This window comes from Peromyscus californicus, unplaced genomic scaffold, assembly GCF_007827085.1.
Source record: "Peromyscus californicus insignis strain IS unplaced genomic scaffold, ASM782708v3 Scaffold_21__1_contigs__length_65335640, whole genome shotgun sequence".
Taxonomy (NCBI): domain Eukaryota; kingdom Metazoa; phylum Chordata; class Mammalia; order Rodentia; family Cricetidae; genus Peromyscus; species Peromyscus californicus.
In genome coordinates, this window is record NW_026294514.1 from 48,687,839 (window position 1) to 48,715,538 (window position 27,700).

The following is a 27,700-nucleotide window of genomic DNA, read 5'->3' on the forward strand; positions in this document are numbered from 1 at the left end:
CATAATTTACTTTCTCCTTAGATATTTCTTTATAATGGCAGCTTTTGGAGGCCATATCCTTAAGTGTGGGTTAAATGTGATTGTATTAGAAGTAAAGATCTTTAAATTGGAGAGTCAACTAATTGCTAAACCTTCATCAGTAGTGTCATTAATGTTTCTCTTCTTATCCTATGGTGTATGGTCATCCAGAAATGGTTATTTGACGGAAAAAATCAATAAAATGGAAATGACTGAGTATCTAAATAACCAGAGAAAGAAATCCTGTCTGCCAGCTCTAACACTTCTACTAAAACTCTTTAAGGGAAATTAATTTTGATTTTTTTAAGTCACTGAAGTTGTGGAATTTGTTAAGCCAATAAATATTACATTAGCAAATACACTACTATGTAGATTATTTAAGTCTAGCCTATGCAAACAAGATATTTGTAACTGCCTACAATAAATGAAAATGTGAACAGGAGGTTAGCCTTAGTAATCTAAACCACAGTGTTACTATACTCTTCTTTTCTATCTGCTTCATAAGAAACAAGAGTTACCATCATAGCAGTTTTCATTCAAAAGCAAGAGGGAAGCCATACCTCAAAGAAGAATGAATATGTCTTTACTCATGTAAAACCATCTCTGTGTGTGGTTATTGTTTATATATGTCAATCTTATCTCTATGGGAATGAAGAAAGGGTAGCCACCTTTATGGGAAATGCTGTTTATTCAAGTGATCACATTTAATTACTAATAATGATGAAAATAATTGCTATATTTACATTGCACAAAACTCTGGTATTCAGGCTAAAGAAATGTGTAAGGTAGAGAGAGGGCTAAACAGCGAAGAGCATTTAGTGCTCTTGCAGAGGACCAGGATTCAGATACTAATATTATCATCAGGCAGATCACAACAGAATGTAACTCCAATTCCAGGGGATCTGATATCTTCTTTGAGTCTCTGTGGGCACATGGATACTCTTCATATATGTAAATCACACAGGCACACAAATAAAAATGTTTAAAATACAGTATCAGGAAAAAAATTTCTATCTAACAATTGCTTCCATAGTCTAAAGGTTTCTGGTAATCTATGTCAAAGATTTCTTTATGCTCCCACAGGTTTCATGAAATACCTCACTTTGAATGAGATATTTCAGCCTTTACTTAGCATACATTCTTTGTATCAATTAGTGTGCTTTTTCATTGTAGCCTACATACAGTTATAGGTGATATGTAAATTAATGAATGGGACTCTTTCTCAACAAAATTTTATACACTTAAAAAAAAACAAGCAAGTAGTGTTTTCAAATTATTTCACAGCACAGTTTATCAAACACTGATTTTAAAAACATAATTTCTAAAAGTCTATTTTATTTTCTAGAGGCTTGATGGTTGATATCATTCTGTATGCTGTGAAAAATGTGTTGCTCTGATTGGTTGATAAACAAAGCTGTTTGGCCAATGGTGAGGCAGAATAAGTTTAGGCAGGACATTCTAAATAGAGAGAGAGGAAGGAAGAAGACAGAGCAGAGGAGACACTGCCAGCTACCACCAGGAGAAGCAAGATGTAAAGAAATCAGTAAGCCACGAGCCACATGGTGACATATGGATGAACAGAAATGGGCTGAGTTTAAGTACAAGAGCTGGTCAGTAGTAAGCCTGACCTAAATGCCAAGCAGTTTTAATTAATGTAAGCCTGTGTGTGTTTATTTGGGTCTGAGCAACTGTGGGACCAGTGGATGAGAGAGATTTGTTCTGACCGTGGGCCAGGTGGGACACAGGAAAACTTTCAGCTACAAAGGTCTATCTACAACTGAAAGGAAAAGGTATCCACTCAGGACACCCAGACCAAATTCTCAGTACAAGGGAGATTTATTTACCCCAGAGGGGCAAAGGGCAGGGAATCAGAGACTAAGACAAGTTGTAGAGGACCAGGGACAAGGAGAATGGAAAAAGGAAAAGGGGAAAAAATTATTTGTACCAGAGGGAAAAAGGACTGCTTCTGGATAGACAGAAGACAGATGTAGACCACAGGAAAATGGCAGTTTATAAAAGTAAAAGGGAAACCTCATGTTTGCATGAGGTGTTTAATTTTAATTGGGCATGTTATTTAGGTGAGCCAAAGAGGGCTTTTGATTGTTGGACTTCAATACTTTGATAGCTGGACCTTGGTACTTAGCCTCAGTAGAAAGTGGACAAATAAGGGAATAGACCATGATGGCTAGCTTTGGGAATGTAATCTAATGGATTCTAACAGTGAAGAGGAAACAGAAAAGGGCAAGACCTGCTGGAGCCATGTTTGGCATGCTTCTGCTGGCCAGAGTTCCTTCAACAGCCATGTTTTGATTTGTGAAAACTCAACACTTTGGGTGGGATTTTATAAAATTAGTTTTGTGGTTGTTAGTAAAAAAAAAAAATCTACCTCTTGTTAATACAACATAGTGATATGTAGCTTAAAATAATTTGGTGTATGTTCCTAAATAACAGGTTTGGAATGTTTTAACCAATGGAAATGAAAAATATTGACTTGAATGCTAGTGCATATTTGAAATCTCTGTTGCAGGAAATTTGTTCGCACTAACACTCCAAGACTGCCAATAAATTTTAACCTTAAATTTAATCAGTGGGTAGAGTTAGCAACTAGCTGACCAGAATTAGCCATAGAGTTTTGGAGGACCCAGGATACTTATAGAGAGACACAAGAAGTAGTAGGGAGGAGCTTAAAAGATTCACAGGCCCTTTTGGATTGGGAGAATAAGAGAGAAAGGGGGTCACTAGTTGCTTTTCTGCTACTTTTCTGATCAAACATGTTTTTACCCCAATATCTGACTCCCAAATTTTATTAATAATAGAACAATATGAGTAAACGCTTCAAATCCCAGTTGCTCTGGAGACTTAGTCAGGAGGCTCAAGAGTTCAATATCACCCTGTGTGATAAAACTTCGAGATGATAGATACGTTAATTGTCCTTACTCATTGTACAAATATACCTAAATATTTCATTATGTCATAAATATTTATGATTTGGAGTTGTTTAAAAAATTAAAATATAGTCCTTTCTACTTTTAATTCCTTATTTATTAAAATAACCATAATAAAACATAAGGCTAATGAATTATGTAATTACTGTACAATTCACATCTGAGTATATGACTTGAGAATTTCCCAATGAGATGCTTTTAAACCACAGAACTAGATCAAATTGCCTCCTGTCTTATTAAATGTGCTGAGTCACTATTGTATTTTCCTTCCCTGTAGAGGAAGACCTTTATATCATTACAGTGTGTATGAAAGGTGAAGCAGAACAGAGATTATAGTTGCCATCTGTCAAATCATTCTCAAGATTAAGGAAAAAGGAGATGGTACTCTGCTCTTCTAGCTTATTATTTTTATTCAGTTGAAGCTTTGGAATGCCAGCTAAGCCATTTCTATCTAAGACATTTGTTTCTAAGGCCAACAAGTTTGGTAGGTGAGTACTGAGTAAGCTATTGCTTTTGGTTGCCAAGAACAGTCATCTCATTCCAGAAATCATTCTGCAGAACAGGAATGCCAGCAGCAATATGTAGTATGGATGGTGCAAACCAATAAGATGAAAATCATAGTACACTGCAGCATAATGCACAGGGTCTCACCCCCATGAGATACTATATTTGTTCAATCCTTGCCCATTTTTCATACACCTTATTTTAATGTCTCAGATGTTCAAGGTCTCATCTTTACATAGTAGTAAAACTTGCTTCTTACATTCACTTTAAAGTATTTAATCTCTCCCATGTGATATCTTCAGCAGAATTTATTGTTTCTCCTGTTTTATTAGAATAGAGTCAAAATTATGGCAGAAAACTTCCAATAAGTTCTAGCTATTTATGTGTATCTGTTTTGATTTCTCTATTTGCCATGATTATTACACTATGTTTTAAGTAGGCTGATCATTTTTAATAATTAAAAATTTGTGCACAATTATCCATAATGCTATACATATATAGATAAAGCCAATGTGCTTATAAATGAGTAACATTAATATATAACTTCATTTAATAGAGTTAGCCATTTCTACAACAATGAAGATTATGTTTCCTTGTGATAGACTTCTGTGTGTAATTGAGATTTCAGTATTTGAGGGAGTGTTTGAGTCCTCTCAATGTATACAAGCTTAAGTTAGGAAAAGTATATCCAACTCAACCCCAGAGTTGAAGTGTTCATGAGATAATCTGATGGTGCTTCAAAGGTTGTTTAAGCATGAATGGCTTTAGTTTTGTTTCCCTTATATTTTAGTTAATTAATATTAAACCTTATAAAATATTTTTACATTATTGAACATACTTAATTCTTTGGGGAATTTTCAGAAAATCATGTCTTCAAAGAATATGTATTTTAATGAGCCAAGGTTTTTAAAAATAATTTGATACCTGACAATTGTATCTTCTCTAATGTATTTATGTGCTTTTATGCATTCATATGCAACTAATATTATTAAATACACTACATAAAAACATAAAGCCAAAAAAGTGTAATCTGAAGAACTCTTTATAATTTAGTCACTATTAAAATTGTGTAAAATAAAAATGTGAGTTGAATGCTATGAATAAACTTCTAATTTACATAAAAGTGATATTTAGTATGTGAAAATATTTTCTTAAATTTAATACATGCCATAATCAGATTTTATTATTTATGAACTTCATTACATTGCAATTACAGCTCTTAGCAAAGTAAGATCCTCACTCCTGCAAAGAGAGTTAGGGATTTGATCTTCATACAATGAACAAACACTTGTATTAGACATCAAATATCTGCAAGTGTAGATGTGTTGTTTGTGTGTATATGTCTGTGTAGGCATGTATGTGTATATTCATATATGTGCATGCATATGCATGTGTGAGTATGCATGTGTGAGTACACATGTGTGTATATGTTTTTTTGTGTGTACATGACTGTATGTGTGTATGTTTGTGTGTGACTCTGTGTGTGTGTGTGTGTGTGTGTGTGTGTGTGTGTGTGTGTGTGTGTGTGGACACAGGCTTCCTATGTGGGATGAAGCTATTACATGTTAAAATACAAATTTTAAATTAAGAAGAAAAATTATACCTGAGAAGGTGTTTAAGAATTTAAATTAATTAACTTTGATTGCAGTGTATTATTACTGTCAAATTTAAATAAATCTCAGTTCCATTTTCATATTTCAAGTCACAATCCAACCTAAGATGTAATAGTTTCTGCCTAAGGCTAACAGTGAGAAGATTATAGTTATCATTTTATATTTCTTTCACTCTTTCTTCGTAGCAGTGCATTTAGATACACTGTTTCTGGTTGAGCATGTGGTACTTGCTATGGCATAATGCTCTTGTATACTGTAAATATTTGTCACTCAAATTGGTTTAATAAAATACTAAATAGCCAGGAGCCAGGAAGGAAGTATAGGCAGGACAACCAAACTAAGAATGCTGGGAAGAGGAAGGGCAGAGTCAGGAGTTGCCAGTTAGGCACAGAGGAACCAAAATGAGAATGCCATGCTGAGAAAAGGTACCAAGCCATGTGGCTAAACACAGCTAAAAATTATGGGTTAATTTAAGTGTAATAGCTAGTTAATAATAAGCCTGAGCTATCAGTCAAGTACTAAGTAATATTAAGCATCCAAGTCAATCATTTGGGAAGTGGCTGCTGTGTATTTGAGAACAGGCATGTGTAGCTGGAAGTTTTCCTGTGTCCTGCCCAGTCCTGCAGCTGCTCAGACCTAAATAAACACACAGAGGCTTATATTATTTTCAAACTATATGGCCTAATGGCTCAGGTTTTTTTGCTAGCTAGCTCTTACATCTTAAATTAACCCATTTCTATAAATCTATATTTTGCCACGCGGCTTGTGGCTTACCAGTACTTTACATGTTACCTCCCCCGGTGGCAGCTCGCAGCATTTTTCATCTCTGCCTTTCTCCTTTCTCTCTCCCTAGTTGAAATGTCCCACCTAACCTTATTCAGCCTCACCATTGACTAAACAGCTTTATTTATCGACAAATCAGAGCAACACACATTCACAGCCTACAGAACAACATTCCATAGCAGGCATGTATTCTTGAACTATTTTCCACTGATAACAAAATCTCTCATATTTTTATTTAAAATAAAACCTATTCTTTCATCATTTCTTCTCAGCTTAAAATGAAAACTTCTTGAATCACATCTCTTGAAAATATTATTTTGAGGTGCTGAGATAAATATTAAAAATATAAAAGAGAACCGGGCAGTGGTGGTGTACACCTAAAATCTCAGCACTTGGGAGGCAGAGACAGACAGATCTCTGTGATTTTGAGGCCAACCTAAGCTACAGAGTGAGTTCCAGGAAAGGCACAAAGCTACACAGAGAAACCCTGTCCCAAAAAAACAAAAATTATATATATATATAATATATAACATATAATATATAATATGTAATATGTAATATGTAATATGTAATATGTAATATAATATACAATATACGATATACGATATACGATATACGATATGTGATATGTGATATGTGATATGTGATATGTGATATGTAATATGTAATATGTAATATGTAACATATAATATATACATATTTATTAGAAACTTTCCATTCATGTGTTAATCTGTATAACTAATAGTACAGAATTTCAAAGTTAGTCATAGAATTTGTTTCCCATATCCAATATTATTAGTGCTTTCTATTTTTCATTAATATTCTCATTGATCATTTATAATGAACATGAAATATATTTATTTAGAAAACATTATAAAACCTTGAGATTTTCTTATTTAATGTGATATGATATACATATTACAATGAAAATGTATATGATGTCAATAATATGGAAATGAAAGAGATGTTTCATAGATTACTGGGAGAGTATACAAACAGGTCTGTAAGAATATTGGTATATGTATATACAAAAAATATGTATATTTTTATATTGTTATATATCAATGTAAGTTGATATATGTCTCTCTATATAAATGTATATATATATAAAATATATGTATATATTCATGTAGTTAATATATGTATGAATATATATATTATATATAATTTCATAAAAAAGCTTTTTCAAGGCTTTGCACAATTGTTACTTATTTAGAGAAATTACTGGAGCATTTCAGTTGCAAAAGCTAAGCTCAGATTAAGGTACAGACTGTGAGTTCTAGTTCTCTTTTATAGAAAATGTCCAAATTCCCTTTTAATAGTCCTTCTTCTTCTTCTTCTTCTTCTTCTTCTTCTTCTTCTTCTTCTTCTTCTTCTTCTTCATACTTGTTGTAAGGATGGTGAGATAGAATTGGATCCACTTATATTTACTAATTCACACTTCCATTCTTCTCTCCTAATGGTACATCTTATGACACCTGTAAATCCTAGATGATTCTTCAACACCAATCAAGTAGAATTATGTAAAATATATATTAAGGTAGGGCTATCAAATTCTGGATCATAATTATTAGTTAGAGGTTACTATACACTTTAAAGAAATTCCTGAGTAAAAATACTCCAACAAGAGCCATTGCCTGGTTCTGGTTTCTGAAGAAAGTTGTAAGCGCAGAGTCAGCTTTCATTCTTACTGATAATTGTAGTTATGAGATAAAGGAGGTGGTAAATTTCAAAAGAACTGTAAAAATAGGTAATGCATATGTATGATATAATTTAAGTAAGAATCTTATGGTTTAAATGGCTGGTATTTGACTGAGATGCCACACCCACTGGTACACTGGGGATGCCTTTCTGTATGCTGTTTATGTGTTGCTTTGATTGATTGATAAATACAACGTTGATTGGCCAGTAGCCAAGCAGGCAGTATAGTATAGGTGGAATAAGCAGAGAGGAGAATTCTGGGAAGTAGAAGGCTGAGTCAGGAGATGCTCCCAACAGCTGCCATGAGAAGCAAGATGTGAAGGCAGAACTGGGAAAAGGTACCAAGCCACGTGGCTAAACATAAATAAGAACTATGGCTTAATTAAAATGTAAGAGCTAGTCAATAGTTAGCCCGAGCTAATGGCTGATCAGTTATAATTAGTGTTAAGGCTCAGTGTGATTATTTTATAAACAAGCCACAAAATTGTGGGTGCCTGGCAGGACCTGAAAACTTCAGCTACACTGGTAGGTCATGGATGAACATAAAGAAATCAGCTAAAAGTTCAACTACATCTTCCTTTACCATTAAGTGTCCCACCTGAAAGGATTCTAACTTCTTAAGTTGTGAAATAAGATATTACCATCATAACAATTAAACTCTATAAAATTAAATCCCCAAAGCACTGATTTTATAAAACATTCTCACTTACCTTGGAAAGATATATAAGCTTCCTGGATCAAAAAATCTCAAGGTTTGGTTTTAAATAGAGTAATTTTTGCTAAGGCTTTATGATTATTAAGCTGTAATGCCCAGTCACTAGTGTGGTAGCAAACAATATAAAGTACTTGTAAGCAAATTGAGTGGATAAGCTGAACCTGATGGTAGAGTCCTAGAAGTCCAGCTACTTGAGAGGACACACAAGGTCAACATCTATGTTTGTTTTGCTACTTATTATTCTAAACAATAGTCAGGACAAGCTATTGAGAATGAATACCACCCACATAAACAAGCAAACAAAAATAGGTAGTGTGTATGTGTGTGTGATGGTTCATATAAATTGTATGAGGAAATATATCCTTTGAGTGCTGTGGGATGGTCTGTATGTCAAGTGTGTTGCTGATTGGTCAATAAATAAATCACTGATTGGCCAGTGGCTAGGCAGGAAGTATAGGCGGGACAAGGAGGAGAATAAAGCTGGGAAGTGGAAGGCTGAGTCAGAGAGACACTGCCAGCCGCCATGATGACAAACAGCATGTGAAGATGCTGGTAAGCCACGAGCCAGGTGGCAAGGTATAGATTTATGGAAATGGATTAATTTAAGCTGTAAAAACAGTTAGCAAGAAGCCTGCCACGGCCAAACAGTTTGTAACCAGTATAAGTCCCTGTGCTTACTTGGTTGGGTCTGAGGCTGTGGGACTGGTGGGTGATAGAGATTTGTCCTGACTGTGGGCCAGGCAGGAAAACTCTAGCTACACTTTGAGCTATCTTGTTTTGCCACAGAGTACATTTCCATTTAGTAATGTGAAACAGTGTATGGTTAAAATGTACTGGCAATAAACCTGAGGAAGTTTTTCTTTGAGATCTGCATTAGTTTTAGGTATATAGTACATCTGTGAATGCCTATGAATAGTGATGTTTTCACTCAACAAACCTTGTGTTAGACATTCAGACATGAAGTCTTTCCAAATGATCCCTAGGCACCCCGAAACCCTCCAAATCATCTGAAGAAATGATCCACAACCCTCTCATTGTAACTATGCTGTTGGTCCCAAGATAGGAACCCATGTAAGAATCCATCACTAGTACACCTGCCAGATATATAAGGTCTCTGTGGTGCTGATTGATTTACTGAACCAGACATTCTTGCTATAATGTACAAATTAAGGTTAGAGTATAAATTATAGAAATGAGAGTTTAAGTTGAAGGTTGTTACGAGTAGCCGTAGACATCCAAAGGTTTTCTAAATGCAATCTAAAGTTATAAAATCTCAAAATAACCATAAGCTAAGATTAAATATATTTCTTCTGGAAGGGAACTTTAACACAATGAGTAAGTATGTTAGTCCTAAGAACACAGAATTCAAGTGAAAATCCTACGGCTCCACTTCACTCCCATTAGTTCCTTATGAGGCCAGGCCATTTGGCTTGTTTTTTTATAACCCTGCAATACTGTTATTTGTAAATATATGACCTGAGTTAGATTAGGAAAATGTCAATGAACAGATTATTTTGAAAAGAGTAAAAAAATATAACACAGAAAAAATTAAAAATGCCCTTATTTTCCATTCCTTATACTATCTAAAATGAAGAATTTTTTTCAATTTAATAATACAGAAATAAGTAATGCTATCAGATTTCAAACAAAGTACAAATATTCTAGCATCTTTGAGACCTTAGCAAATTGCTCAACTTTTCTCACCTCTATATCTAGACTCACATGTAGGAAGTGAACATAATACTCAAAACATGCTGCTCAAAGTTAATATGGTTAATAAGTATTTTAAAAGTGCTTAGGGATGTACTCCAAGCAGAGTAAGCCCTCTACAGGCTTTGTTATGTACCAGTGTTGTGCTATAATAACATGATCTAAAGTACTTTTTCTTGGTGAGTTTGACTACAAACACCATAATTGAAGAATAATCTCTTTGTTCCAGAAATAAAGTGACATTAGCACATTATCGTATAATTATAGAACAGACTCTAATAGGATGTGTTTGACTATATAAGAGGTTGGTCACATAAAATTAGTACAAGTGGCTTCTGTGAATTCCAACAGTCAGGCTGGAAATTCCTTTGCTTTTTTTTTTTTTTTTTTTTTTTTTTTTAATGGAAATGACCATGGGAAAAACAACTTAAAATTCCTCTGGAAAGAGGAAGTAATTATTGGCTCTAAGTCAAGTCACAAACAGGCACATTGACCAAAGGAACTATGGAGTATTAACTTCCAACTTTCCCACCCTCCTGTTGAAGACAAAAACTCACAGAGCATGTCCAACTGCTGTGAGGTTTTGAGATGCCTGGGATTGATTCCTTCTAGGGAAACACAGAAGCTTAAACGCTCCCAACATTGTGTTAAATATACAATTGTAATTTAGCCCAAAAGGAAGTAGTGTAAATGTTTACAAGAGTTTATGAGGCAATCAGAAAGTGTTAGTGAGTTAGACTTATGAAAACAGACAACAAAACTTATACTTTTCTTACTATAATATGTTTCCTTTTCCTTTGTTGGGAATAGGCAAATGTCCCTTTTCTTAAGTACAGCCATTTTGGCTTCAAACACCATTTTACCTGGAGAGTGAAACGAAGTTCATGTTCCCAAACCCTAGGGGAACTGGGGCCTTTCCAATAGCTAACCAACCTCCTTAAACAATAGAATTAATGATATGTATCTTTAGTTTTCTAAAAACATTATGGATGTTCCTAACAATAAAAAGCATAAATGAATCTGATTGATTAGACTGGAAAACTAACTTTGTGTTGGGTGACATATAATCTTTGAATCCTATTTGGTAAAAGATTAGTAACTGTAACTTGGCACAAATGTTTGTGAGTTTTCTCCTTAAATACTTCCTGAAATGAATGTTCAGGGAAGCAGTCTATTCTGTACATCCTAAGTCTGTACTGCTGTGCCTGACCAGTCAGTTTCTGTAATGTTGTCCACTAATAAATCTTGCTTTGCAGAACTTCTTGTGTATGCTCTGGTTGATTTGGAGCCTTGGACCCACAACAACTTTTTCCTTTTGTTTTGTTTGATTGTTTTTGAGACAGAGTTTCTCTATGTCTTGTCTATCCTGGAACTCACTTTGTAGACCAGACTGGACTCCAACTCACAGAGATCTGTTCACCTCTATCTCCTAATTTCTGGGATTAAAGGTGTATGCCAGGACTGCCTGGCTTTTAATGTTTTCTTAAGAGACCTCTGTTTGTCTTCCTTATTTACCTATCACAGACAATTGCCTCTTCCCTTAGTTAATGATAACTAGCCAGGATGTGTGGTGGATAAAACAGTATGGTTGGAGGGTTAGGACTTAAAATCTAGTATCTAGCTAGGTGGTGGTGGAATATGCCTTTAATCCCAGCAAGCAGGAGACAGAGGTGTAGCCAGAGTTTTCTCAGGTTACTTCTGGCCTCACAGTAGGGATGGATCTCTCCTGTCTGCAGGGCTCATAGCTGCTTATAAAATAATCATTTAGAAGCTTAATATTAATTACCAATTGCATGGCCTATGACAGGCTTCTTGCTAGCTGGCTCTTATAACTTGACCCATTTCTGTAAATCTATGTATTAACATGTGGCTTCCTGGCTTCCTGGTACTTTTACATCTTGATTCTTCTGGTGGAGGCTGGAGTCTTTCTTCCCTCTCCTTTCTTCTTCCACTCTCTCTCTTGGATTTTTCTTCCTGGCTCCATCCTGTCAATTATCAACCAATCAGAGCAACACATATTCACAGCATACAGAAAGACATCCCACAGCAGAGATGCAAACAGATTTCTGTGAGTTTGAGGCCAGCCTGGTCTAAAGAGTGAGTTTCAGGTCTCACAGGACACAGAGAAGCACTGTCTCAAAAACATCAAACAAAACAAAACAAAAATCTAATATCTAGTGTATATCTACTTTGAGGGTAGACTGAACTGTATAACAAAAGAACCAACCAAAGAAGCATACACTGGGAATGATAATTACTGACAAATATGGCCTCCGTGTTTATTGAAGCCAGGTAAAGACATCATCAATTATCTGATATTTTAATTTATAAATATTTAAGGGATCAGATTACTAGGCATAGTATATAAATATAAGAATGTAGGTTCAAATTCAGGAAAAAAAATTATCAAGAATGTATAGATTATAGCATACTCAATCATGAAACACATACATGTTGTGTGCGTGTGCATGTGTGTGTGTGTGTGTGTGTGTGTGTGTGTGTGTGTATGTGTGTGTATGTACACAATATTATTTTGAGACAGAGTATTGAATCATGTAGCAGGTATTGGCCCTAAACTCCTGATAATCCTCACTCAGCCTCTAGAGTTCTGTAATTTCAGGAGTGAGGTGCCATGTTCCTGCATATAATTTAAAAAGCTATAGCAGTGGATATGCACAAATATTTTTTCTATTGCTTAAATTTAGTCACTTAGCTAAACTCATATTTAGATTATTGATTTGTGAGTATTACTGTGAATTTGTGGTCTATAGCTTGAATCTAACTAGCATGTTTGTTTTATCATTAATCTTGTTGGTCATTATATCATTTACTGTTCATTATAGTAAGAGACAAATTGCACAAATGCTTAATATTGTTAGTTCAGCTTGGCTGCCCTCTTTAGAGACACTAATTCTATAGAGCAGTTGGGCAAAATCAATGTCTTATGCACCATTTATATTAAATTATGCTTGTTATGCAATTGAATCAACACTACATAGAGTTTTCTCCAGTTAATTGATCAACTCCTACAAAACAAATTAATATGATACATCAAACTTATGGAATTGTTGTCCAGAAAGTACATAATAAGCACCATCACTGAAAGAAAATCAGTATTCCACATGGAATACTGAATTCTCAACCCTACTCAAATAGCTAGATAAAAATAACAGCAGAGACAATGTATCAGTTTAAGAGAAGATTTTTCTGGACCAACTGAAGTTTATGTCATATGATGTTAACTGCATGGCTGAATCATTTGTTGTCATGTGATTGGGCTTTTTTCCTATCTCATACCTTATGAATGATTTTTTTCTAGTTCCATTCATTTGCCTGCAAATTTCATGAGGTCATTGTTTTTTATAGCTGAGGAATAGTCCATTGTGAAAATGTACCGCGTTTTCTTTATCCGTTCTTCAGTTGAGGAGCACCTAGGTTGTTTCCAGGTTCTGACTATTATGCTATTATGAGTAATGCTGCTGTGAACATAGTTGAGCAAGTGTCCTTTTGGTATGATTGAACATCCATTGGGTATATGTCTAAGATTGGTATAGCTGAGTCTTGAGGAAGATTGATTCCCATTGTTTTTGAGAAGTCACTATATTGATTTCCAAAGATGCTATAAAAGTTTGTACTCCCACTAGCAGTGGAGAAGTGTTCCCTTTACTCCACACCCTCTCCAACATAAGCTGTATTCAGCGTTTTATTATCTTAGCTATTCTGACAGATGTAAGATGGAATCTCAGAGTCCTTTTGATTTGCATTTCCCTGATAGCAAGGAGATTAAGCAAGTCCTTAAACATTTTTGGCTATCTGAGATGCTCTGTTGAGAATTCTCTGTTTAGATCTGTACCCCTTGTTTTAATTGGATTATTTGGTATTTCGATGTCTAGTCTCTGGAGTCCTTTATATATTTTTTAGTTCAGCCCTGTGTCAGATTTGGGGTTGGTGAAGATATTTTCCCATTCTGCAGGTTGCTGTTTTGTTTTATTAACTGTGTCTTTTGCTTTACAGAAGCATGTCAGTTTCAAGAAGTCCCATTTATTAGTTGTTGCTCTCAGTGTCTGTGCTACTGGTGCTATATTTAGGAAGTGGTCTCCTGTGCCAATGCATCCAAGGATACTTCCCACTTTCTCTTCTATTAAGTTCAGTGTAACTGGTTTTATGTTGAGGTCTTTGATCCACTTCAACTTGAGTTTTGTGCAGGATGATACATATGGATCTTTTTGAGGTCTTCTACAAGCTGACATCCAGTTAGGCTGGCACCATTTGTTGAAGAAGTTTTTTTCTATTGTATATCTCTGGCTTCTTTATCAAAAATCATGTGTTTATCAGTGTGCTTATTTACATCTGGGTTTTTTATTTGATTCCATTGACCAACCTGCTGGTTTTTATGCCAAGAAAATTAAGGTTTTATTACTATATCTTCATAGTAAAGCTTGAAATTGGGGATGGTGATACCTCCAGAAGATCTTTTATTTTACAGAATTGTTTTAGTTATCCTAGGGTATTTTACTTTCCATATGAAGTTGAAATTATTCTTTAAAGATCTGTAAAGAATTGTGTTGGGGTTTTGATGGGGATTGCATTGAATCTATAGATTGCTTTTGGTAAGACAGTAATTTTAACTCTGCTAATCCTACTGATCCATAAGCATGGGAGATTTTTTTCCTTCTTCTGATATCTTCCTCAGTTTCTTTCTTCAAAGACTTAAGGTTTTTGTCATACAAGTTTTTCACTTGCTTAGTTAGAGTTACCGCAGGATATTTTATATTTTTTGTGGCTATTGTGAAGGATGTTATTTACCTAATTTTTCTCCACCCATTTATTATTTGTTTATAGAAGGACTACTGATTTTTTGTGCATTTATGTTTTATCCAGCCACTTAACTGAAGGTGTTTATCAGCAGTAGGAGTTCCCTCATAGAATTTTTGGGTCACTTATGTATACCATCATATCATTTGCAAACAGTGATATTTTGACTTCTTCCTTTCCTATTTGTATCCCCTTGATCTCCTTTAGTTGTCATATTGCTCTAGATAAAGCATATTGCTCTAGTACTATAGTGAATACATATGGAGAGAGTGGACAGTCTTGTCTTGTCCCTAATTTTAGTGGAATTGCTTTATCTTCATTTAATTTGATGTTGGCTATCAGTTTGCTGTATAATCCCTATATGTTTAGGAATGTCCCTTGTATCCCTGATCTCCCCAAAACCTTTTTTTGGGGGGAATTTTTTTATTTTATTTTATAATTTAATTTAATTTTACATATCAGTCATGGATTTCCCTGTCCTCCCCCCGCCCCCGCCTTCCCTCCAGCCCACTCCCCATTCCCATCTCCTCCAGGGCAAAGACTCCCCTGGGAATTCAGCTCAACCTGGTAGATTCAGTCCAGGCAGGTCTAGTCCCCTCCTCCCAGGCTGAGCAAAGTATCCCTGCATAAGCCCCAGGTTCCAAACAGCCAGCTCATGCACTAAGGACAGGTCCTGGTCCCACTGCCTGGGTGCCTCCCAAACAGTACAAGCTAATCAACTGTCTCACTTATCCAGAGGACCTGGTCCAGGTGGGGGCTCCTCAGCTATTGGTTCATAGTTTTATCACCAAAACTTTTTTTTTTAAAGATTTATTTATTTATTATGTATACAGTGTTCTGCTTGCATGTGTCTCTGCAGGCCAGAAGAGGGCACCAGATCTCATTATGGGTGGCTGTGAGCCACCTTGTGGTTGCTGGGAATTGAACTCAGGACCTCTGGAAGAACAGTCAGTGCTCTTAACCTCTGAGCCATCTCTCCAGCCCACATCACCAAAACTTTTATCATGAAGGGGTGTTGGATTTGTTGAAGGCTTTTTCAGTATCTAATGAGATGATCATGTAGATTTCTTCTTTCAGTTTGCTTTTATTGTGGATTTCATTGACAGATTTTTGTATGTTGAATTATCCATGCATCTCTAGGATGAAGCCTACTTGAGCATGATGGATGATTTTTTTTATGTGTTTTTCTATTTGGTTTGTGAGTACTTTACCTTGTACTTTTGCATCAATGTTCAAGGACTGTTTATCCTACCACATTTGCTCAAATATGTTCATAGCTGCTTTATTCAGAAAATGAAAACAACTAGATGTCCCTCAACCAAAGAAAGAATAAAGAAAACATGATACATTTACACAATGGAGCATTACTTAGCTCTTAAAAAAATACTTCATAAAATTTGCAGACACATGAGTGGAACTAGAAAAAAGTCATCCTGAGTGAAGTAACACAGACCCAGAAAGACAAACATGCATTGTACTCACTTACAAGTGAATTGGCTGTAAAGTAAAGGTTAATCATGCTACAATTCACAGACACGGAGAGGCTAAGGTACAAGGAGTCGCCAAGGGGGGATTCATGGATCTCCCTGGAAAGGGGAATAGAATAGATTTTAGGGGTAGACTTGGTGCAGGTTGAAATGGGAACAGGAAGGTTCAGGTGTGGTGAAGGTATGGAGGGAGAGATTACTGAGAGCGATGCTTGGAACTGGGGAACGTTTCATTGGGAGTTAAATATCTATTGCAATGGAACCTCCTCAAATCTATGAGAGTGAACTTAGCTAAGACTCCTATTAATGGGGGATATGGAACCTTAACCAGCCATCTTCTGTAACCAGGTGAGTCCTTCAGTGGAGGGACTGGGACACCAAGACAGATACGAAACCTGCAACCTACAATTTGTCTTGCTTGCAATATGTGCTAGAGTAAAAGTGGTGGAGACCTTGTAGGAATTGACAACTAATGACTTGTTCCACTGGAGACCCAGGCCACAACAGGGTACCCATACCTGGCAGTGCCTGGAGGGCCAGGAACCAGAAGCTGGATAGCCTAGAGAACTAGAACAAAATCAAATAAACCTGGAAAAAAAAGTGAATGAAATGATTGTTAATGATACTCTGCTGTGCTTACAGGCTGGAGCCTAGCATAATCATCATCAGGTAGGCTTCATTCAGCAACCGATAGGAGCAGATGCAGAGACCCACAGCCAAACATTAGGTGGAGATCTGGGATCCCGCAGAAGTGGAGGAGTAAAGACTGTAGGAGCCAAAGGAGTTGAGGGCACCAGGAGGACACAACCCAGAATCGAATAATATGGGTTCATAGGGGAATCACAAAACCTGGAGCAAAATTCAGGGAGCATCTAGGTCCTCTGCATATAAGTTATGGTTTTGTAGCTTGCTGCTGTTGTGGGACTTCTAACCGTGGCAGTGGCGTTGTGTCTGATTCTTTTACCTGTTTGAGGGACCCCATTTTTCCTGCTTGGTTGCCCCATCCAGCCTTGATATAAGCATGCGTGCCTAATGTTATTGTAACTTGTTATGCCATGTTTGTTGATACCCCTGGAGGCCTGCACTTTTCTGAAGGGTAACAGAGTAAAAGTAGATTTGGGGGACAGGGGAGGTGGGGGAGAACTGGGAGGAGAGGAGAGTGTGCAAATCATTGTCAGGATGTAATATATGAGAGAAAAATAAATAAACTAAAAAATGTTTTAAAAAATAAATTAGGAGAGTCAATATGAAGTTGCTTTATTTAAGGCTGGAAGGAGAAGTACATTCCCATTTCTTGATAGGAAACATTATTTCAAAAACATGTTATTTTCTGTCTTTAACTTGTAAATTTCATAAAATTCCAGAAGATGCAACTTCCAATAACATAAATAATAGTCACTGGAGAAAATATTTTAACATATCAATTTTTAAAACTAAAATAAAGTATTTCCCTATAATACATTTATATTCAGTATTGTGTCTTACATCTCAGAAAAAACTGAATAAAAACAGTACTTTTAGCATTAGTTTACATGTTCAATGTGAATGAATTCTTAACATGTATATTGAACACATAATTAAGTTATATATGCCAAGTGGTACTTCTAGGGGGCATGTAGTTTACATATTTTTTAAAAGAACTGATAAAACAACTCTATATGTGTAAAATCAGTAATTAATAACTGAAGAAATAAAAATATGCTATCTCTACAAAAAACTTTAGTCAACCTCATTAGTATAAAATTATGCTAACTTAATAATATCTTTAATTTTTGCTTTGAAATATTTATATCCTTGTGTAATAACAGACTGGCACATAAGTTTCTCAAATGTTTCTTTTTAAAACCCATAGGAGTTCATTGCAATTGTTCCAATTCTCATGATACTTCACTTCCTTGGTAACCGTGATCCATGCCATTCATTGGATTCACAGACACTGAAAGATGAAAAAGTAAATTACATCTTTCTGATCAAGTATATATTCTCCTTATATTAGTCTGACCATTAGATTTAATTTAGTTTAATGTACTAAAAAGCTTTCCCCTCTAATTCTTAGTTTAAATCTGAAGTGAGAATTTTATTATAGAGACCTAAGATTATCTGAATCTTAATGATGTTAAAAGTGTTAGTACTGAATGTTAGTACTGAAAAACATCATTGACGTTCATTTATCACATTCTTTGGATACTTCTTTTCATTTCATGTTTACTCAAAATCTTTATTTTTCCATTTCAGTTCTCTTAATTTATCATTATTTTTAGTTTACAATGTAAAAGAGGTCACACGAACTTTTTAAAAATAATTTACTTTGATTGATTCTACTTTACCTCCTCCAACATTTATCAATCTCTCTTCCTTCTTTTATCTCAAAGAAAAAAAATATGTTTCCACTGTGTGCAAGTGTGTGTGTCTGTGTGTCTGTGTGTGTGTGTGTGTGTGTGTGTGTGTGTGTGTGTGTGTGTGCATGTGTGTGTTTGTTGGGGGGACATGGTTTGTGTGACACTACACAGTGAGGTTGAGCACATATCATGGAGAGGGCGTGAAGACCAGTGGAGAACCATGTGACCTCATCTTGTACTGTGTTTGAGATAAGGTCTCTTGTTTTCTTGTCACTGTGTACACCAGTGTAGTTGACCTGTAGCTTCTGGGAGTTCTTCTGTCCCCTCCTCTCATCACACTGTAGTAGTGATGAGATTGAAGATGCCCGGTACTGGGCCTAAGATTGTGGGAATTCAAAGTCACATAGGTCCTCAAGCTTCTGTGTTAAGTTCTGTTACCCACAGAGCCATCTTCTTGAGCTTTTTACTATTACATTGAGAAAATGATTGAATGTTGTCTTTGTATCCTGGGATGGAATTTAAGTTTTAATTTAGGCTATCAATTTTAAAGTTTGAAAAAACTGGCTTGGAATATTAATGATTTTTTTTGTATTAATTTGTTATTATGGAGTTTGGGATACAAGGAGCTCTCATTGAAAATATAAATATGTTTTGCTGATAGAAATTGTCTAGAACTGTGTTATATGAGAACTAATCTGCAGGGGAAGCTGGAAAATACAAACATATTTGTCAGATAAAATTAGAATAATTTCTCCATGTAGTGGGAGGATAAGTTTCAGGAAGACTGCTCAGTGAGTCAAACATGGGAATGAAATATGAGCCTTAGAGATGAAAATCAAAGACTGACTAAATCTGTGATGCTGTTTGTGTAATAACTTCATCATCAATACCACATTATTTATCCTAAATTCTTCTGTGTTACTCAATATATAGAATACATTATGGTCATTTTAGGACTTGGTCTATTATGAAGCTAGAGGTACATCTCCATGAGGCTGGTTCTTTCCAGTTGGCAATGCCTTAACTTGGGATAGATTTCTGTGGATGCTTAAGTCTGAGAGAAAACCTCATCCTTAATTTTTTTTTTCATCCTTAATTTTTATTGCTTACTCACATATGTGATGTTTTGAAAATTGCTTGAATGAAGTTGCATTAGCAGCTTTGTATTATTGCTGAGTAAATTATCTTACACAATAATACACTGATCATATCACATACTATGTATTAAATAGCCACTACTTTTTTCACACAAACATAATCTCCCTCTCTTATGGTACATATTAAACCTTTAAAATATTTCCTTCTACAAAGTTGAAAGATTCCATGATAATGAGAAATATTTCAAAGCAAATAATACTCATTGTCTTAAACATTGTAAGAAATTTCACCAGTAATTTAAATATAATGTAAAACCAATGCCTGTATTTTGGTTTGTGTATGAAGTCTGGGAAGCCAATTGCCTGAATCTTTTAAATTCTAGAGTAACTGAGAATATCTTGTTTGGCAGTCTTTTTTTTTTTTTTTTTCCGCAACAGTTGTACTCTTAGTTTCAACTTTTCTCTAAGCAACTTTTTACCAAGTATGAGCTTATTCTTTCTGAAACTTCCATTTACTAACTGTCTACCAAGACAGCTATCAAATGGTACCATAGTTCACACCATAATTTTCAATCATTGGTTATTTCATACAATAAGCTCGGAAGAATTTTATTTTAAAGCATAATAAAATGTTATAGATGGATATTTTTACCTCTTGGTCTCTTAATTTTAAGCCTTGTGTATTCCTAATTTCAGTACATAAATTCATGTCTCTTTTTTAAATTTCATTTACATTAAAATTCTCCCAAACATATTTAAACTTATGGAAAACTTTTAAAATTGTTTTTTACAAACTCTAGAGAAAGGAATTTTAATATATGCATTATACATTAAACAGAAAAATAAAACTAAAAATATTATGAATGTATTTATTTTAACCTGGGTAATGAGAAAAATAGATATTTGTAACAAAATAAAGTGAATGAAGTTTTATTAACTACTGTTTAGTAAAGTTAAAAATTGTAAATAATCACCTAGATATGTCATATTATGAACAATAATATTGTTTATTTAGACTAAAGTATCATATTTAAGATATAAATATACCTACTTTTGAGTTAAACCCATCATGATATATTCAGTCAAGGAGCACAAAGCAAGCATTCTGAAATGTTCATTTTCACATATTTACGTGTATTGATATTTTTCCCAGGATTTTTTGAAGATTGCCTCATATTATTCACAATTTTCTCAGTTAGACTTTAGAACGCTCTGTCTTATTTTTATTTTTCATCAATACAGCATGCAGATTGTCTTAGAGATATTCCTTGAACTATTCTTCCTAGTCCAATATCAAGTGTAATTTTAAATACTAAAATACTGTCCTGGAATGTCCTAGTCTTTAGCAATAACTTCCCCAGACTTCATAGGGAATTTTCTGCTCACACTTTTCAATTCATTAAAAAATTTGCTACCTTATATTATCTTCTCTTTCTGTACCCATCCATTATTTTCAGCTAAAGCATGAACTTCGTACAGTCTGATGTAAGTTCTTTTCTCCGAGGTTTGTATATTATAAGAGTCTTTATTATTCTAGGTGATCTGAATAGTAATACCGACAGAAAGGTAATAATAACATGAAACCATGAGAGCAAAAGTTTATAGACTACATACTTTTTATATAGTTGGGGAAAACCAGAGAAGAAAAGAACAATTTATATTGCTTAAGTCAACTTTAAACTATCTTTTAATACTTGAGAAAATAATATTGTTATAACATATCTGCCTTATGTCTCTGCCTTCCAAACTCCACCATGTACTCTTCCCCTTCACTCTCTGCTTCAAATTCATGGCCTCATTTTAGTCAACATTTTTCTCTTTAAGTTTACTCCATACAAAAAAAAAGTAGAACAGAGTCTTTGAACTCAAAACAAATGAATTGAAACTTGAAATCCAAAAGCAACATACATAGTTTGGTTTACTTGAGCATTGCTGTGTGAGATTATATCTGCCATGAGCAGATAAGATGGCTCCTCTTTACATGGAAGGCCAGCATGATATGCTTTGATTGGCATCACATGTAAAACAGGAAATTCATCCACTGTGTAAACTCACATTGATATGATTTTCCCCAGATGTATTGAATTAAGAATGCTGCTTCAGTTCTGAGAAGTTTGTGCTCTTGTCTTATCTTTATCTGGAAACAAAGATGTCCAGATTTGGGATTGTAATATCTTTCCTTCTACAAATCAGAGAAGTTCAATTATAATTAGAGTTATTTCACATGTGAAATACGTCTTCATAATATTTCCTATACTTTCCATAATTGAGTCTGTTTAGATAAAATATATTCTATATTAAGTACCTATAGTAAGAATTTATATGACTGTAGATAACTTTTAAATCTGTGTGGTAAGTGCTTCCATTTTTCATATCTATACTTACGAAATCACTTGTCATACTCTTTCAGTTGGTATTTCTATTGCTGTGATAGAGTACCACGACCAAATGTAACTTGAGGAGGAGAGAATTTACTTCTTCTTACACTTCTATATCAGAGACTATGATTGAAGGATGTAAGGGCCAGAACTTCAGGAAGAAACTGAAAGGCAGAAACACAAGCAGAACCCATGGGAAAGTGCCCATGACTGGCTTGTTCCTACTGGTCTGCTTAGTCTGCTTTCTTATACAAATCCGATCTACCTGCTCATGCATGGAAAGCCATGTAAATTCAACACACAAACACATCACCATGCACCTGTAACCTTTCCTTTCTCATTTGCCCCCAAGATGGTATGTTATTATTAATACTACATTATGAAATGCTTCATCTTTTAAAAGTCCTACAGTCTTTAAAAATTCAAACATTTTAAAAGTTCAGTCTCTTTAAAACATCTAAACTCTCCTTCAAAGCCTCTATAAAATTCCAAAACCTCTATAAAATATTCAGTCTCTCTAGAATTACAGGAGCTAGCTAAAATTTCTATGCATCACAACTATGAGCTCCTGTAAAATGAAAAATAAGTTACATACTGTTGGTTTACTCTAAGTCAGGAACCTGAAAAAAACAACTGAAGCAGAGTTCATGGAGGAATATTATTTACTGGCTTGTTCAGTCTGCTTTCTTGAGAAACTCAGGATCACATTCTCACATCAATCATTAATCAAGAAATTGTCTTACATACTTGACTGTAAGCAATCTAGATGGAGACATTTTATCCACTGAGGTTCCTCTTCCCTGACAAATTCTTGCTGTGTTAATTTTACAAAACACTAGCCAGCACATCATATTTTACCTCCTTTATCATCTTAATACAGAAGGACACATTTCCTTCATTTTTTATATATTGTGACAAAAAAGTGAATTCATGTGTACTTTTCTGAGATATTGCCTTACCAGTGTGCTTAATTTCCTCAAGTGACAACACATAAAATAATTTGAATATTTATACAACGTGCTTCAAGTTGTTTAAAAATGTCTCTTTCCATTCTTTGCAATTTCATTTATTGATTTTTTATACCAAACTATCATTTTTAATGGCAGAGCAATCTTTAAAGGCTTATTGTGCTAACTTTTTTGTCTTGCTCAGAATGGAACATAAAAAGGCTGGGTACAGTATCTTGCCTTTCTGAAGTCCATGTTTCTAGTTGTTTTATTTTATGTGGTAAGAGCTTCTCAGAACCATGATTCTTGTTATGGGTCTTGTGAAAACTGATTTAGAAATCTCCCAGACCTAATTCTTGCCCATTCCCTTCTTTTCCTATTCCCTTCTTTTCCTATAGTAATTTTTGCCTATTCCCTCCTCTTCTCTATATCTCATAGACCAATCAGATTCCCCCTCTGCCTCTTCCTTGTTCACTCTATCTCTCTTATCTGTCACTATCTTTCTTCCTCAATCAACATTTTGTGTGTGTGTGTGTGTGTGTGTGTGTGTGTGTGTGTGTGTGTGTACATATGTATGCATGTGATGTGTATATAAGTGTACACCTATCTAAATACACAGAGGTAAGAAGAGGTTGTCAGGTATCCTACTCTGTTAATGTCTCACTGATTCTCTTGAAACCAGGTCACAAACTGAACCTGGAACTTGTCAGATTTTCAGTTAGGCTGGCTGACTAGCAACCTGAAGTGAGCATTGTGCACTGGTGTTACAAGCTCTCCAGGCCACACCTGATGTTCCCACTGGGAATCCAAACCCAAGTCCTCATTCTTACATACCAAATTCTTTTATACATGGAGAGGAGGGAGGGTAAACTGTGGTTGGTATATAAAATACATGAAAAAAATGTTAATTAAAAATTAACGCTGAGTCATCTCTTCAGCCCAGTTATTCAGCTCTTCTTCTGGCTTTTTTTTTTCATTCCAAGTTCATGTCACTCTCCCTTGACATTTAGAGATGCACGATCACTAACCCTAATGGAAGCAATTCATTTTCAATAAAGTAAAGAGGATCTCTCTTTGTCGTTTTGTCTCCTTGCTAGAGCCTCCAAAGCCTTACTGAAATTTCACAGACTACAAGATGCACCATGTCCAGACCTGATTAGGAATTTACATCATAATTTTCTCTGCTTTTCATATTTTCATGTGCATTTACATGTGAGTCAATATCAGATATGATTTGTGTGACATAATTTTAATATACTTACATATCTGAAATTCTTCTACCTTCATTTTGTAGAATATATGCTACTGAAAAATAAACATGTTTTTCTTTTCATTGTCTCCAGTCACTGAAAAGCCTTTCTTCTTTTTGAGTTCTTAAGTTATTAAGACACATACCCTGGGATTCAAGTTTTCTTTGTGTTTTCTGATACTTTAATTTAAAATTCATTCATATAATTTACAAGATAGTGTCTTCTGGTTGACTACAAAATATATCTTTTTTTTCTAATTTTTCATTTTCTATTTGATGAAAATCAATAAAATTGAGTGATGCATAGACATTTTTCCTTTCTTATCTTAATATCTGTAAAATTTTATTTACTCATTAAACTTGTATAATTGAATGCTGAGTTGTTCATTTTATAGAGCTTCACAGACCTTACTTCAGTAATGTTACAGCTAATGTCCAAGGTCCCTGTGATTCTTCTTCTTCCATCACTATTATCTTCTCAAAATTATCCAGCGTTGCCTCCTGTAATGAGACGTCTGGACTCACTTAATCTTCTTCATTTTTCCTTCTTTCATCACGTGTCAAAGGGCTTTGGGGGTTTATATAAATCTACCCTAAGTATTACCTTTCTCTCTAAATAGTGTTTTTTATGGAATTTTAAAAACTGTGGAATCCTTTAAGAATCTTTAAAAATGAATATTTTATGGACCTTATTAGTTTGCTTGTGTAGGCATCTGCAGCCGTTTTTCAAATACAGGTTTGTCTCCTTATAGGCTACTCTAGAAATGGGATATGGTTAGGTAGGAGATCATAAAGTGTAGGGGTGGAATACTGGGAAGTGGCTGTTGGGAACAGACGGTTCCTTGCACTGTGAGCAGAAATTAATCCATGGTAAAAATCAATGATGACTTAGTACTCAGTGTTGAAAGGCTTGCATAACAATGATTATTTTGCAATATTGTTGTGCTGCCCAGGATAAGATTGCCAGATATGCTATTGAAAAGGTATGCTATGCAGTGCCATGTCACAATTTGAATCATCCCTTACATGTATAACATCACACAATGGATAGAAGTTTATGCTTGATCATAGGCAGATTCTTTTCAATGTTTTAAAGTAGAAACAGATGTAAAACAAATGTATTTATGCACATAAAAAATTCGCATACCCCCAAGATCCCACTATATAGATATTCAAAACACAGATTAAAAAGCATCTCTTACATTCTTTATGGGTGGAGAATAAGAACTGAAAACTAAGCTAAAAGATAGTAATATTTATATGGTTAAATAAATATGTGCAATAATTAGATATTAAAAGAAATGATAAGTCCATGTCAAAACAGAAGAACCTATCTTTTGCTAGGTTTCACTCTCAGAGAGAGGAAGTTAGGTTACTGTGCTACTTGGGTGTATGTGGGAAGGGGAATGAATGATTGCATTATGACTGACAACTATGCATATTTAACACTTGACTTTCACTGGACCGAGCAGCACATAGAGGACCTCCATATATGTAGGAGGTTTAATTTAGTACTGCTTTGCTGGTTCACATGTTTGCCTTTCTGCTTATTCTAACAATAAGCTCAAAACTATCTGATAGTTACTTTAGCCATGAGTACGGATCAGGGCAAAAGGCATAGGTGCTTTGTAGAGCATTAGTAAATTCCCTCTTTTTTTTTTTTTTGACCCTTTCTTTGTTATTTTGTAAAATGTTGCTGTAAGACTAGAAACTGAAACATCCCTCCCACTCAGAAATTCTTAGCAGCCTCTTTTGCTGCCTTATCTTTTTTGGCATATTTGATGACATTCTCTTTCTGTGTTGTAGAAATGTATGCATCCTTTTATCATTTAATGACCTATACCATCCCACTGTGTTGTCATTTCACTATATTATTCCAGTGAGTATTAAGTCCAATAAGACTTGAAAAGGAAGTGGGAAGCAGACACTCTTATCCTGTCCTTTTGAACTGAAAATCTGTCAAACTCTTACTCCCTTCTGGTTCTATTTTATTTTATTTTTAATTTTTAAGGTCAGAGTGCCTGCTATAAATTTTCCATTACTTAGAATTATATATTATATAATTCTGATAACACATTTCATGTTTCATTTCCCTGATCTTCCTTTTGTTCCCTACCCCCAATAAAATTGACAATATATTGTTTCTATTTCTTCTGCATATTGCATTGATAATTAAAATACATTGTGAACTTTGACATAACTTAAGAATGTTGCCTTATGTAATCCATAGAGACCTTTCCTCTTGATTTCATTCCAAAGGAAAAAGTGAGTTGGGTAGCAGTTTATGGATGTTTGTGTTAATTTCTTGCCCTTTTTGTGCCTATGATATCTATTTTATAGAATAAATTGTTCAAATAAATGACTCAGTACTTAGAACTAGCCAGACTCCTCCTTAAAATTAATTAATATAAATACTTATTTTGATAAATATCTTTTAAGATGATACAAACATTGCTGGCAACTAGATATTTACTAAGAATCTGACATGGATTGGGTAAGATGACCATCCATTCTCTGCACCATCATCAGTTTTTGAAATACTAAAGTGATGTGGGATATCTTCCTCAACTACCTCCACTCAGGACTCAGGTATCTTTGTGGAAGCTTGTAAGAGCCAAAGAAACAGTGTCTTCTAGACATAACAGGAGAGATGCACCTGTGAACTGACAGAAACTGTAGCAACATCAGCAGGTATTCCACAGGCTCAAGCCAGATGCAATCACATTGCTGAGTGGGGGAAGTAGACACAAGCCCCCTTCCCTAACCAAGAAGCTTTCTCCAAATGACGTCCATTTGCTTCGGAAAAGTTAGTTTCCTCCAATAGACTCTCTCTGAGCATATTAACCACCTTTAAAGGTAGGCCCCAAGTCCAGCTGTAGCTGGCCAACACAACATGAACTCCACGGTGTTTTCTGGTAGACATTTGTCACGCATTGCTTTGTTTGGACTCTTTTTTTTTTTCTTATTGACATTTTGCTTGTATATTATTGTTTCCTATTTTGTAATTGGATTGATTTTGGTGTTTTTACTTTGCGTATCTTTATGTCTCTGTGCATGTGTTTCTTGTGATTTTTTACTTCTTTTTATGGCTTGTTTGGTTTTTTTATTTATTTTCTAAAGAGAAAGAAAAAGAAAGGACTTGGAGTTAGTTGGGTGGGAATCTGGGAGGAGTTGGGGAGGGTAAACTGTTGTCAGAATATATTTTATACTTTTCTTCGATAAAGAAACCCTAAAAAATTAAAATTATAAGCTTTTATAATTTATTTATTTGTATTTTATGTACACTGGTGTTTTGCCTGCACGTATGTCTGTGCAAGAGTGTAAGATCTCTTGGAATAGAGTTCCATGTAGGTACTGAGAATTGAGCCCAGGACCTCTGTAAGGGCAGTCAATTCTCTT